This window comes from Passer domesticus, chromosome 7 (genome assembly GCF_036417665.1).
Source record: "Passer domesticus isolate bPasDom1 chromosome 7, bPasDom1.hap1, whole genome shotgun sequence".
In the NCBI taxonomy this organism is placed as follows: Eukaryota; Metazoa; Chordata; class Aves; order Passeriformes; family Passeridae; genus Passer; species Passer domesticus.
In genome coordinates this window covers 33,655,667-33,667,569 of record NC_087480.1, presented here as the reverse complement: position 1 = coordinate 33,667,569, position 11,903 = coordinate 33,655,667, and positions in this window count along the sequence as shown.

Below are 11,903 nucleotides of genomic sequence, written 5' to 3'. Positions count from 1 at the left end.
AGTAACTTCTGGAAAACTTCACCCAAATTTTGGCTGTCCTCTCTACCTGTACTTTAGAATATTTAAACCAAGAATATCGTGAAAGTTTTATCTTTTTGTTAGCATCAGCTATGCAGTTTTGGGGTTTTTTTGGGGGGGATTTTTTGGTGGGGTTTTTTTTGGTTGTTGTTATTGTTGTTTTGGGGTTTTGTTGTTGTTGTTGTTGTTGGGGATTATTTTGGTGTTTTGGGGATTTTTGGTGGTTTTTTTTTTTTTGTTTTGTTTTGTTTTTAATTTCTGTCAATTTGGACAATAAAACAACCTGGTTAATTTTCCATTTTTAGGAGCTACTTCCTCTTCCTGATGTTCCTGTAGAACAATAGTGGCACATATTTCACAAGGGATTTCACACTCCAGAGGAAAACTTGGCTGACAAATATCTGCATGTTTGCATTGAAATTTTGTGAAAAGCTGGCCCCACATATTACATTCTGGAATTTTTAATTTTTTTTTTCAGAATGTTCACAGTGGAAACCACTTGAAAGCCTGTCTTTATTATTCATACCACTGTACGTTTCTTTCTTTCCCACATTCAGAACAAGCCTGGCACCATATGCAGAGCTAATGGGATTTCACGGAACGTTAATAGTAAGGCTGTAAGAAGAACTAATAGAGTATTGTATTAATTAACAACTGTGCTAAACTGCAGAGAGTGTTAGTGTAGCCCAAAAGCTATGATTTATATTCAAAGAGCAGCTGTGTAAGCCTGAATTTGAAAATACTGCCATGCAGCCCATCTCCTTAAGGCTCACAGAAATTGTACATTAAGCTTCTTGTCCTCTTCCTAGAGGCACAGAAAGTGCTGTGGGAGGAGAGAGATTCATTTTGAAAACAAACTCATAATGTGGATTTTTTCTTCTTTCTAAAGATGCGAGGGAGGAATTTTGAAATTTGTTATGAGAGAAGGCTACACAACCACAGTTTCCCAAGCTGACTAAAATTTTTTAGCCAGACAAAATTAAATGCTTCTTTCGAATTGAACTTTTAACATAATTTTCAGTTAAAATGTTACTAAGCCTTGTTCAAATTTTAGAAATTAATGATAACATTAGAAACATTCTGACTCTGTCAGAATTTTTATCACATCTTTCTGCCCTGAAATGCAATCCTGGCAAAGCTTTTCAGACTTTGTAAAGAGTTGCACCATGACAAATATCTCTGTGCTAGGGGAAAGGAGCTCTATAAAACATCCCTCACATGACAGCAGGCACAATTGGCTGTGTCAAATATTGTCAGCTGTGTTGGATTAACTAAAAAAGAAGCCTGAAGATAACAAGATAAGGGAGCCTCTCAGCTGGATTTTAGTACACATTGCTGTCCTTTGATAACAAATCTCCAATTTTGATTTTAATTGCATAACTCATCTTCTCTGGCAATATGTTTGCACATGTTGAGAATTACCAGTTTATAGCAGAAGGCTTTCTGCCATCAACTCTTATCCAGTAACTCTCCTGTTAATGTCCCATGGCTAATTGTAGCATTAAGGAAAACCACACTGGTGATTTGGAGAATATTCTGGTGTTTCCTATAGCCTGGAAAACTATGGTTCCCACAACACAGATGCTTCTGGAATGTTTTGACTAATTCTCCCATTCTGATCAGCTGGTATTGGACGGAAACTGAGTAAGTAACATTTTTATCAAGAAAGAGGCGTCAGTCCTATAGCAAAAAGAAGGGAATATTTACTTAATTTGCCCTGCACCATTTTTTTCTTCCAGCCAGAGACATCTGCCATGGTGCAGAACATTTGGGGGCTGCTGGAGATCCTTGTGCAGTGGTGTCTGTGCCAGGCAGGCCTGAGAGGTGTTCTCACTCACTCTCACGCAGTGGTGAGAGAATGGCATTGTGGAAATGCGGGAGTAAAGAATTTTATACAAACCTAAACGGCTGCCAAATCTTACAGGGCACAATATATCAGCTGAGTTGGTGCAGTTCAGTCAGGAGAGACGTGGTTCCAAGGTGGATTTAGGATACAAAATGGTTCAGGATGAAAAATGGAATATAAATGGCTGGTGTGGGTACCATGAAATACATTTTTCAGTGTAAAAATGTTCTTCCTGTGTTTTGTGTATCTTTTCTATTAGAATTTCCAGAATGCATATACATAAATATATAATGAAAATTGGTTCCCTAACTATGTGAGAAGAGAGAAAAGTAAAATCTTAATTTAGTAGAAAAACCCCTATTTCATGGTTTCCACATTCCTGGAAATTAATGTTTCATGGTTATGTTGCTTCCACTGTAAAATAGTAAAGCTTTTCTGGTGACATAATGAATCTCAAGAGTAAAGAAATAAAGTCCTTCAGGAGCTGAAATGCATGAGAAGGCTGCAGACTGAAAAATATTTTGGTTTCCTCCTTTTCTGAGGCATGTTTTAATTCCACAACTCCCAGTCATCTGGTACAGGCCACCCTTAAATGTCCCTTAATTTGGGTAAGGGCCATTCTTGGCTTAGAAATTCAGGGCTGTCTGCAATTTACCCATAGTAAATAATAATAATAATAATAATAATAATAATCACAAATTTCAAACAGATTTTGCTTAGACATCATCTGTGTATCAGTTCTTCTCTAGTGTTCAAGGACTGCATATTCAATTCAATGGCTCTGCCTCAACTTCCATGTTATTTAAACCAATCATTTAAAGAAGTCTTTAGCTCCCTGGGGGTTTGAATCCCATTTGTTTTGTGCTCATCTGAAACTTTTTCCCAATCTTGATGTTACCAGAGATTTAATCCAGGATCTGGACCCTGTCTGAGACAAGGCTCACAGATCACTGAGGGTCCTTCAAGCTCAAGTCCTCATTAGCACTGACAGGTGATCAGGGAAATTCCCAACTTGTCCTTCCAGCAGATCTTCCTCCCAGGCTACCACACCGAGTAAGGGCTTAGCCCCAGCACAGTAAATCCCATTTCTGCCAAGCCACCTCCCAAGTTCTGGTGTCACTTGGTGTCCCCATATCAGGTCCAGCTTCTCTTCTGTGGGTCTGAAGGCCAAATGTTGCCTTTGTTGTATGAATGTGAGCCTCAAGCCCTGGCTGTAGCCTCCAAACACTACAAAATGTAGAAAAACAACTGTTGCAGCATTCTGAGCAGCAATCCCAGCCATGCAGCTCCAGCAACCATCACAGCTCAAGCTGTTCATGCTCCAAAGGCAATTCAGACATTGCAAATGTCCTTTCCTTCCTAACTGGAAGAGAGAGCCATCATTTTGGAACGTGCAGCTGAATGGATGTGCTGAAATGCTGTGTTTCAGAAGGACTGAAATGATATCAGGTACTTTTAGCTTGACTTTCCTGTTTGGATGTTTATATGAGCTAGTTTGAGCTGACGTGTTACGTCAGGTGACAATGTAATACATTAGATGGTATTGAAATAGTTGAAGTGGACATCAGTTTCTACAGAACACACTAATAAAATCAGCACATTCCCTGTCCCTAAACTTAGTGAAACAAGTCAGCAGTTTCCAGAGGAAGCTGGTTTCAAGGGGTACAGCCCTGTTAAGAGGCATTTCCCCAAGCTCTCTTTGTCCAGGCTCTCCCATCCGCTTGGGCAGCTCTGGGAAGCAGCCCCTGGAGGCTCTGTGACAGGCAAGAAGAGGCAGCTGACACTTCCAGAGCACTCTGAGCAGCTCAGAGCAGGGCTGGGCTGAAATCAGAGCCTGCCCTCTCTGCAGGGGCTGTGCAGTGCATCCTTGTCCCAGCCAGCTCAGCACCCTCATTGTGGTGTCAAGCAGGAGTGCAGCGTGTTCTGAGGAGCTGCCAAAAACAAGGCAGGGGCTTGGATAACCAAACAGCTCTGGAAATCAGTCATGGAACCAGCACACTGCATTCAAGGGACACCTCAGCACTGCCTGATGCCAGCTGGAAAAAGCTTTGCCAGTTAGTCCACCAAGAGCCCTGAGGATCTCTGTGCCATTCCCTTGGTTTTTTCCAGGCTCCCCAGGGTGTTTACAATGGCATATCAGAGAGTGGGCCTGTCCAGAGGAACTTCACTCTCATGTCTGATTAAAACCAGTTGTGCTGCATCCCATCTTTCTCTTCCTTTGATGCTTCTTCCAACTTGCCAAAGAAAATCCTGCCTCCACTTGCCAAGAAAGATTTGTTTTCTGTGGACATCGCCACATCTCACTGAAATAAAACAGATAATCTTTGATTTTGAGAGGAGGTAATTCTGTTTGTCTGAGAGCAATAACAACACTCTGCATTTCCAACATGCAGGTTAATTCCTGTCTTTTCCAAATGATGGCAAGGAGGCACCCCCAGACCACTGTACCAAACAAAGCTCATGCTCTCATCACAGAAATAACAAAATTTGCATGACACCATATGCCCCTAGGCCATGAAGAATGGGGTTTATTGTGTTTGGGATAAGGAAACTGAGGCACAGAAGGGTGATCTGGGCAGCATTACAGCTTTACCTAAGCAGCAGCTGTGAGTGAGTAGCACCTCTACAAACCAGGCCACCAGAGGAACTCCAGAATGTTTGCAGGCAGACATAAACTGATTCTGGCTGTGCTTGGAACAGATTGAGACAGCCCAGTTGTGGTTAGCCTGCTTAACCCAACCTGGAATGTTCTCCAAAGAGAGGGCTCAGGCTGAACATTATGCTCAGGAATATTGGGAATATCAACAGCTTCTCTTCCTTCCAAAGACTTGAAACAGCAACCCAGTGTGTGGCTACAGCAAAAATAAAACCACAAAACTGGTGAAAAGTCTCTCTTCCCTGTATCTCTCTCCAAAGAAATGTTGAATTTGCAGGCATTTCAGCCTGTTGTGATATCTTCAGGCTCCTGGGACTGAGGTTTTTAGAGGCATCTCCATTCAACTGTGCCTCTTCACAGGGACTTGGACTGATTTGTAGGTGCATTGTGCCTGACTGTTCCTCTCTCCCTCATCACGTCAAAAATCTCAGATCTAGGTTCAAAATCCCTTGTTTGGGTTATTCCCCTGTGTGTGCACACCCATGGTAGCAGTTTCACCCATGCGCTCTCCTCTGTTAGAATAAATGCAGTTTGAAGTGGCCAAGGTCACCAGGTCCTGGCTGTAAGTGTGGCTTGCCAGCTTTTCACGAGGCATCTGCTGCAGAGGAACAGGGCCTGCTGAGTGATCTGCATCCCCAGGCACCCAAACCATTCCCTGCTTGCCAAGGGAACTGCTCCTGGATCAGCACTGCACGTCATCTGCTCAACCTGGCCCCATCCCAGGACCCCATGGCAAGTCCCCTGGGTGACATCTGACATGCCTGGCTTGTAAAACCCACTCAGATCCGTCCCAGCCTCTTTGAATTAGTGCTGCTTGTGTCTTAAGCCTCCCAGTCATGTGAGGATTCTGTAATGTGGGACACAGCATCAGCTGAACTGTCCCAAGCACCTTATGGCTGCACGTGTCCACAGGGCACACCAGCTACTGCTTCTCACCTGATTTGGACATCTAAGAGAAGCTCATCTGGGGTTAAGGCAATGTCAACACCTCCCACAATTGTCACTGGGGAGAGCTCAGCTCCTCCCAGAAAGCTTTTTCCCTCCTGTGATGCTTATCCCAAGGTTATCCCACACACACAACTGCAGAAGAAGCCATGGGGAGTGTCTCAGGTCCAGACAAGTAATTCTTGGTGCCTAAGAGAGGTGGGTGAATTTCAGCTCCAGTGTATGGAAATTCATGGGTCCCACATTCAAGTCTGCTCTTTCTCCCACAGACGCAAACTTGGATCTGCAGCCCCAGCTGTAAAATCTTACAACTCTGAAAGCCTCTCCAGAGGGCTGAAGTAAAGGTTGTTGGAAATGACTCCATCTTGGACCTTCTGGCATTTCCCTTTCAGTAGGTATGGGCACAGAAACTCCTGAAAACTCAGTGGAGTGCAAATCACACTGATATTTGGCTGGTACCTCCCTCAGACAGACATGGTGAGTTTCCTGAGGGGTGCTTTTTGCACTCTGGATTGATCAGTTTACCAATGAACCAGGGCTGACCTTCTGTTGGGACTTATTAAATAACACTCTAGTTTTATTTATGGATCAGTATGTGAGTGCACTGCTAGATAAACAAGTGACTTCTCCTAAAATTGGGGTACCATTGGCAAACTCTTAAAAATCCGACCTGTAAAATAAACAGGCTCCAGGAGTTACCTCTTACTCCTGCCACTGCAGGAACTTCAAGGCAACAAGAAGTCAATAAACCCCCATCAACAAAATCCCCACTGGGATCCAGGCAGCTGAGACTCTGAAGCAGCACTCTTCAAGAGAAACCAAGTGATCCAGTAAAACATTAGAGCTCCCAGAGGAATCATATTTGCCTTGATTTGAGGCAGCCCTGACTGCCCACCAAGGGCAGGGAGGCTCCTGTTGGATGGGGTCTGTCTCTGCCTCCTGACGTGCTCCCTGCCTGGGTTTCACCCCGAGTGTCTGCATGCCAGGGCACAGGGACCCTGAGCAATGAGAGCTTCCTCACCCTGCACCATTTCACTGCCAGCTAGGGCTCAGCCCCTCTCATTTCTGCTCTGTTCTCCTCAGGCTGGTGTCTGATAACACCTTCTGTTTGTAACACGGAGCAATTCTGGTTTCCACAGGCAGAGCAAACCTGGCCTTGGCCCTGAAGCACTGAGACCAGGAGATAATTGCTCATTTTCTGGGCTTCATCCTGCCTCCCCCAGCAGACGCAACCTCTGCAGCAAGGAGAGAAACAACACCTCCCAAAAGATGGCATGGAGCACCAAGGAGAGCCAAACCAGTTCCACAACAGCCAGGACAGGTGCCTGTACCAGACAGAAAGGATTTAGGAACACGTGCACTCCTTTCCACTCCTTCTCAGGCAGACAGATCCCTTTGCAGAAAGGCCTTTAGCATTTCAGCATTAGAGCAGGTTAGAATAATTAGGATCCTTTCCACCCCACTGTCAGCTAGGGAAGGACTAATTAGCTTAATTTCATGTTTGGGAAGCCCAGAAAGCAGAGTACATCCTTCTTGTGTTAATTCAGCTCTTTAGTCCAATGGTTACTTACAGCTGCCTAATGTGGGATTCACATTCTGTGAACCTGAGAGAAGCATAGAAGAGAATGATCAGAACAATTCTTATCTCATTTGCTGCTCCTGTTGTTTTGTGAACACATGGAATGTGTTGGAAGGTTGTTTACCTGAAGGAATTTGGTAACTGGATTCTGGTGTGAGTGTTTTGGTTTTTTGACCAATCTCTGCAAGCTGTGTCCTGACAGCTGGTCAGGAGACAGTCAGGAGATTTTGTTGAGTGCTTGTGCAGTTTCAGTTTAGAAGTAGTGTAATATAGTATAATAAAGTAATTAATTAGCCTTCTGCTATGGAGTCAGATGCATCATTCTTCCCACATGTTGGGAGTGCCTGGCAAAACTACAGCCTAACAGTCAGGGGAGCAAGGCCAGCTCCTCTGCAAGGCTTTTCAGTGCTCTTGGACAAATCTGACACTGGGAATATCCTGCCTTTCCCTGCTGATCAGTGGTTTGGTCTTCAGCTGGGATCAAATGCAAGATGGGTTGAATCTCATCTTGAGGGAAGAGGGGCCTTTGAGATGTGTATGAGTTAGGGCAGGGAACAAACCCAGCTCTCCTTAGTCACAGCCATGTGCTCATGCCATTGAGCCATTTTCTCTCTTATTTGTGTAAACCAAGGGGATTTTGGGTTCCAATATGGTAAACAAGGATTTAACTACTTCCTCCCTCCTCCCAAATAACTTTCCCTGAAATTAACAGGGCAAACAGAGCTCCTGCTCTCAAAAAACCTTTTTTGTTTGGTGTTGTTTTTGTAACTGATCCTCTGCTGGAAAACAAGCAACTCTCATTTCTGCTAAAAACAACCCAAGGGAACCTCTTAATAATAACATTACAAGCAGTCTTATACCCTGCTCCCCTGGGTGACAAAAGAGTGGATACCCACCCATGGATAGGGTTTGCAATCCTGTGGAATAAAGCAGCTCTGGGGCAGCTGGTAGCAGAAAACAAACATCAAGACAAGATGGAGAAAGAGGCAGTGTCACAGATGTGAGAAACAGGACTGTGCTACTCCTTTTACCTGGAGAATAGTGAGAAACCTCCTGTCTGTCACATAGTCTAGGAATGTGTTGTGGAACTGGGCCTTCTAAAGGTCTTTACTCAAGGCACAAAGTGGCTTGCAGTGATTTCTTAGCTAGGTCTCAAATTTGCAATGCAGAGAGAAGGAAAAGGAATCCCTTTTGTGGAAGGGAAATTGATGGCCCAGAGCATCAGGTCACTGAGCAGCCAGTGGGATCCCTCCTGAACCAGTCCTGCCTCCAGGCAGAGCTGTTCCTTCTTTATGTAAGGAGGTCAGTTTTTCACAGGCTAGGGCTGGGTTTTCTTTCACACAGGTTTCCTTCCCAAAGGAGCAAATTTGAGAGCACAAAACCAGCCCTTGGCTGCCGGGAGAGGCACAGCAGCAAGGAGAGTGTCCTGGTATGGCAGGACCGGAGCTCCAGCCAGGACAGCTGAGGTGAAAATCCTGCACAAATCCATATGAGACACCCTTGCACCTCAAGACATCCACCAGCTAATCCTCCCTTTGGCAATCTCCCCACTTCCATCCGAGGAGTTTGGGTTACCCTGGCTGCTGTCTTGAGTGTGACTGTGAGGAGGATGGCTTCTCCAGGACAAAAATAGAGCACTTGGCACTGTCCTGGTCACCTTGCCTCTCAAGAGAACCAGGCACTTCACAAACTGCTCAGAGCTTGCTTCACAAGCCTCAGGAGAGAGGTGAGTCCTCGCCCAGGGAGCTGTGCACACACAGCTGGGGTGAGAGGAGCCAAGTGCCAGTGCTCCAAAATAATTCTGACCTGAGCTGGGCACAGAATGTGCATCTCCCACCATGCAGGTTTTTAGCAGTTTGTGAGGCCAAGGCCCTGGCCCTGGCTGTTCACTGTCACACAGACCTAGCAGTGTTCTTTGTTTGGCAGATGGAAGGTGTTAACTCATGTTTCCTGGCCACACTTCAATCTGGCTGGCTATATTTTTACTTTCTGATATTCCTGCCCCACCCAACCAACCAGTTTTGACCATTTGCTGATTCCCCCCATCACTTGTTCCCGTTGGTCATGGTGATGCCTTGTGAAGGCTGGGCTAGAACAGAGAGCAGACAGAGTTAAAGGAGGGATTTATTAGGAGGCCTCAATGGATCCACCTTGGGCAGCACAAGAGCCCAGCCAGGGCTGCACCCAAGGTGAACCAAAGTTGTCACAAAATGCATGACTGGTCATGAGGTCTCTCACTTTTATAAGTTCTGCTCCATTTGCATATTAGAGTTAATTGTCCCATTCCAGCTTTAGCCCATGCAGTCCCATCCTTCTTGTTTTTCTCTCTTCAGCCCACGTTGTTTGTGCTCTTGGGCCTGAGATTTGGATCATTTGTCCTTGGTCCCCAGCTAGAGAAGGAATTGTTTTGTGTCCCTGCTCTGTGCAGAGAGCTCACCATCCCCTAATATGAAGCTCAGACCCACACACCAAAGCAGGACAGAACCTGCAAAATATAAAAGCTAAAACCTGAGGCATCAGTGGAGTGGCTCCTCTTTCAGCCTGGAGCTCCCTGCACTGTGCTGCAGAAATGATCTCAGGTTCTAACTCACTTACAGTGACATTCCCTGTTCTGGAGAAGCGAGTTTGGGCTCCCCCCACTCCTTCCCAACCCTTGGAAGCACAGCTGTCACAAGAAGGACAGAAGGTGGAATGGGGTGCTCTCATGTGCTGCTGCAAAGCTGATGTGCTTCAAGAGGGCTTTCTACTTTCTCATTCCTTTTTTCCCCTCTAACTCTTGGAACAAACTGGTCATGCCCCTGTAATCAAAGAAATGTGAGGTTAGCAAGAGGCTCCAAATACATTTCCTGGCAACAAGACAAAAGTAAGTCTACTGAGAAGTTTATGCAGAGGGAACATTTCTTGTATATACAGTTGTGTCTTGTTCTCAGATGCCCATTCCAAAGCAATTACTGTATGGGAGATGCAGACTGGCTGGAAGAACCTGCTCATTCTGGGTCTGTAATGGAGCCTGTGAGGAGCTCAGCGTCCTGGGGTGGCAGGAGGTAAGTGTGTGTGAGGAAGGGAGGCTGGGACGTGTTTATTTGGGAGGGTAACCTTTCTGGGCTGGGAGCCTACTTTTTAGTTTATTTGGTGGTCCGGGAAATGTGTCACATCGCATTCTTCAGCTCCCACTTGCACTGAGGTGGTTACATCACCCCAGAGCCTTAGGTAGCTGACAGGGATGCAGCTGTACAGAGTGCAGGCTGGTCTCTCATGATGGCAGCAGTGCCATTTGTCCCTAAGCTGCACAGGAGAGGGAGAAGTCTGCTTCCAGCCAGGGGAATGCAGATCCAAGGCCAGCTCTGAACTTTGAGCCTGCTCATGGTTGGTGTTTTCCACGTGTGCTTTTACCCCTCACATCAGATCCAGAGACACGCATAAGGGCTTGCAGGAACCTTTCTGGGTTCCTAGAAGAACTACCCAACAGCAGTACCAAGGCTTCCCAAAAGGTAACTCCAATGGTCTGAGGAGCATTTTGATGGTCTGGAGTTGCAAGGTGTCTTGGCTTCTTTACAACACTGTATTTTGCAAAACAAGAGTGAAGGCTCAAGGTCCAAAGGAGTTGGGGCAAAACCAGCCACAGGGTTGTTGGGAAAAGTGCTGAGGGCTGAGGAGGGTGGAAAGGGAGAGCTCCAGAGTTCCACAGCAGAGAATCAGTGGCTCTCCCATCACACATTCCCTTTTTGGTGCCATCCCATATAAGAGTGAAAAGAGAACACTTTGTCACAACACTTGGGTCACAAGGCCTTGCTTTGGCAAGATCAGCCTCAAAGGGACATAGGGTATTTACTCATGGAGTCCCCCATCACCTCTGAGAGTTATCCAAGTACATCACCCCCCTTTTGCTCACAGCTGATGACCTCTTTTTCTGGTGGTAAGGCAGTGCAGGGAATCACCTTTCACAGCACAGAGTGCAGCAGTGTCAGAGCCGGGCTGCCTGATGCTCAGCTCACTGTGTTCTCCTCCACATCCTCTGCTTCCTCTGCAGAATGCTGCATCTGCTTCTGTGCCCCATGTCTCGTGCTTCTGGTCTATCTCAACACCAAAATCTTAACTGCTGTTTGAAACTGGCATAATTGGTTTTGATACCTGCAAGCTCTTGCAGGCAGGGATTCTGTCTCTGAAAGCTGAACCATTCCTCCTGCCATGCAGAACCACCATACTTCCACAGAGTTAATAAACCCATGCAAGCTCTTTAAAAGAAATCAGGAGGGTTTTTTAGACATTTTTAGGCTTTTTTTTTTTCCATGCAGCCTCCTTGGTAACCAGTTAAAACAAATTCCTCCAGACTGTAAACTAGAGATAATGGAGTGCGCCTTTAATCTCCATCCGCTACAGATCAAGTTACCTCTTAGAAATTACTTATCCTGGCCAAGCAAATGAATTGGAATTGATGTTCTTAATTGTTTTCTAAATTGCTGTTCCCCACTCCCTTCCTCCCCTTCTCTGCACACAGCTGTTTTGCATCAGAGTCTAGTCTAATGGGTACTGTCACTCACACGAGGGGGTGAAGTCATGTGGTCATAAAAGAGAAAGATTGGGGGAAGAGAGGGGAATACCACCCAGTGCATTATCTGGCTGTGACACACACAAACTGAATAGAAATAATTCCTCCTAGGGGGCTAGTCCCAACAATGGACGCAGTGCTGTCTTGGGCTAGAAAAATGTGAGGACTCACTGTGTTCTCTGATACTCGTTTCTCTCTCACAGAGAATGAAGATGATTAAAGTCCTAGTTTGGGACACAGGAAACCTGAGCTGAAACTGCTGACTCTGCAGCAACTTCCTTTGTCTGGTTTTGTGCAAGTTGCTTTGTTT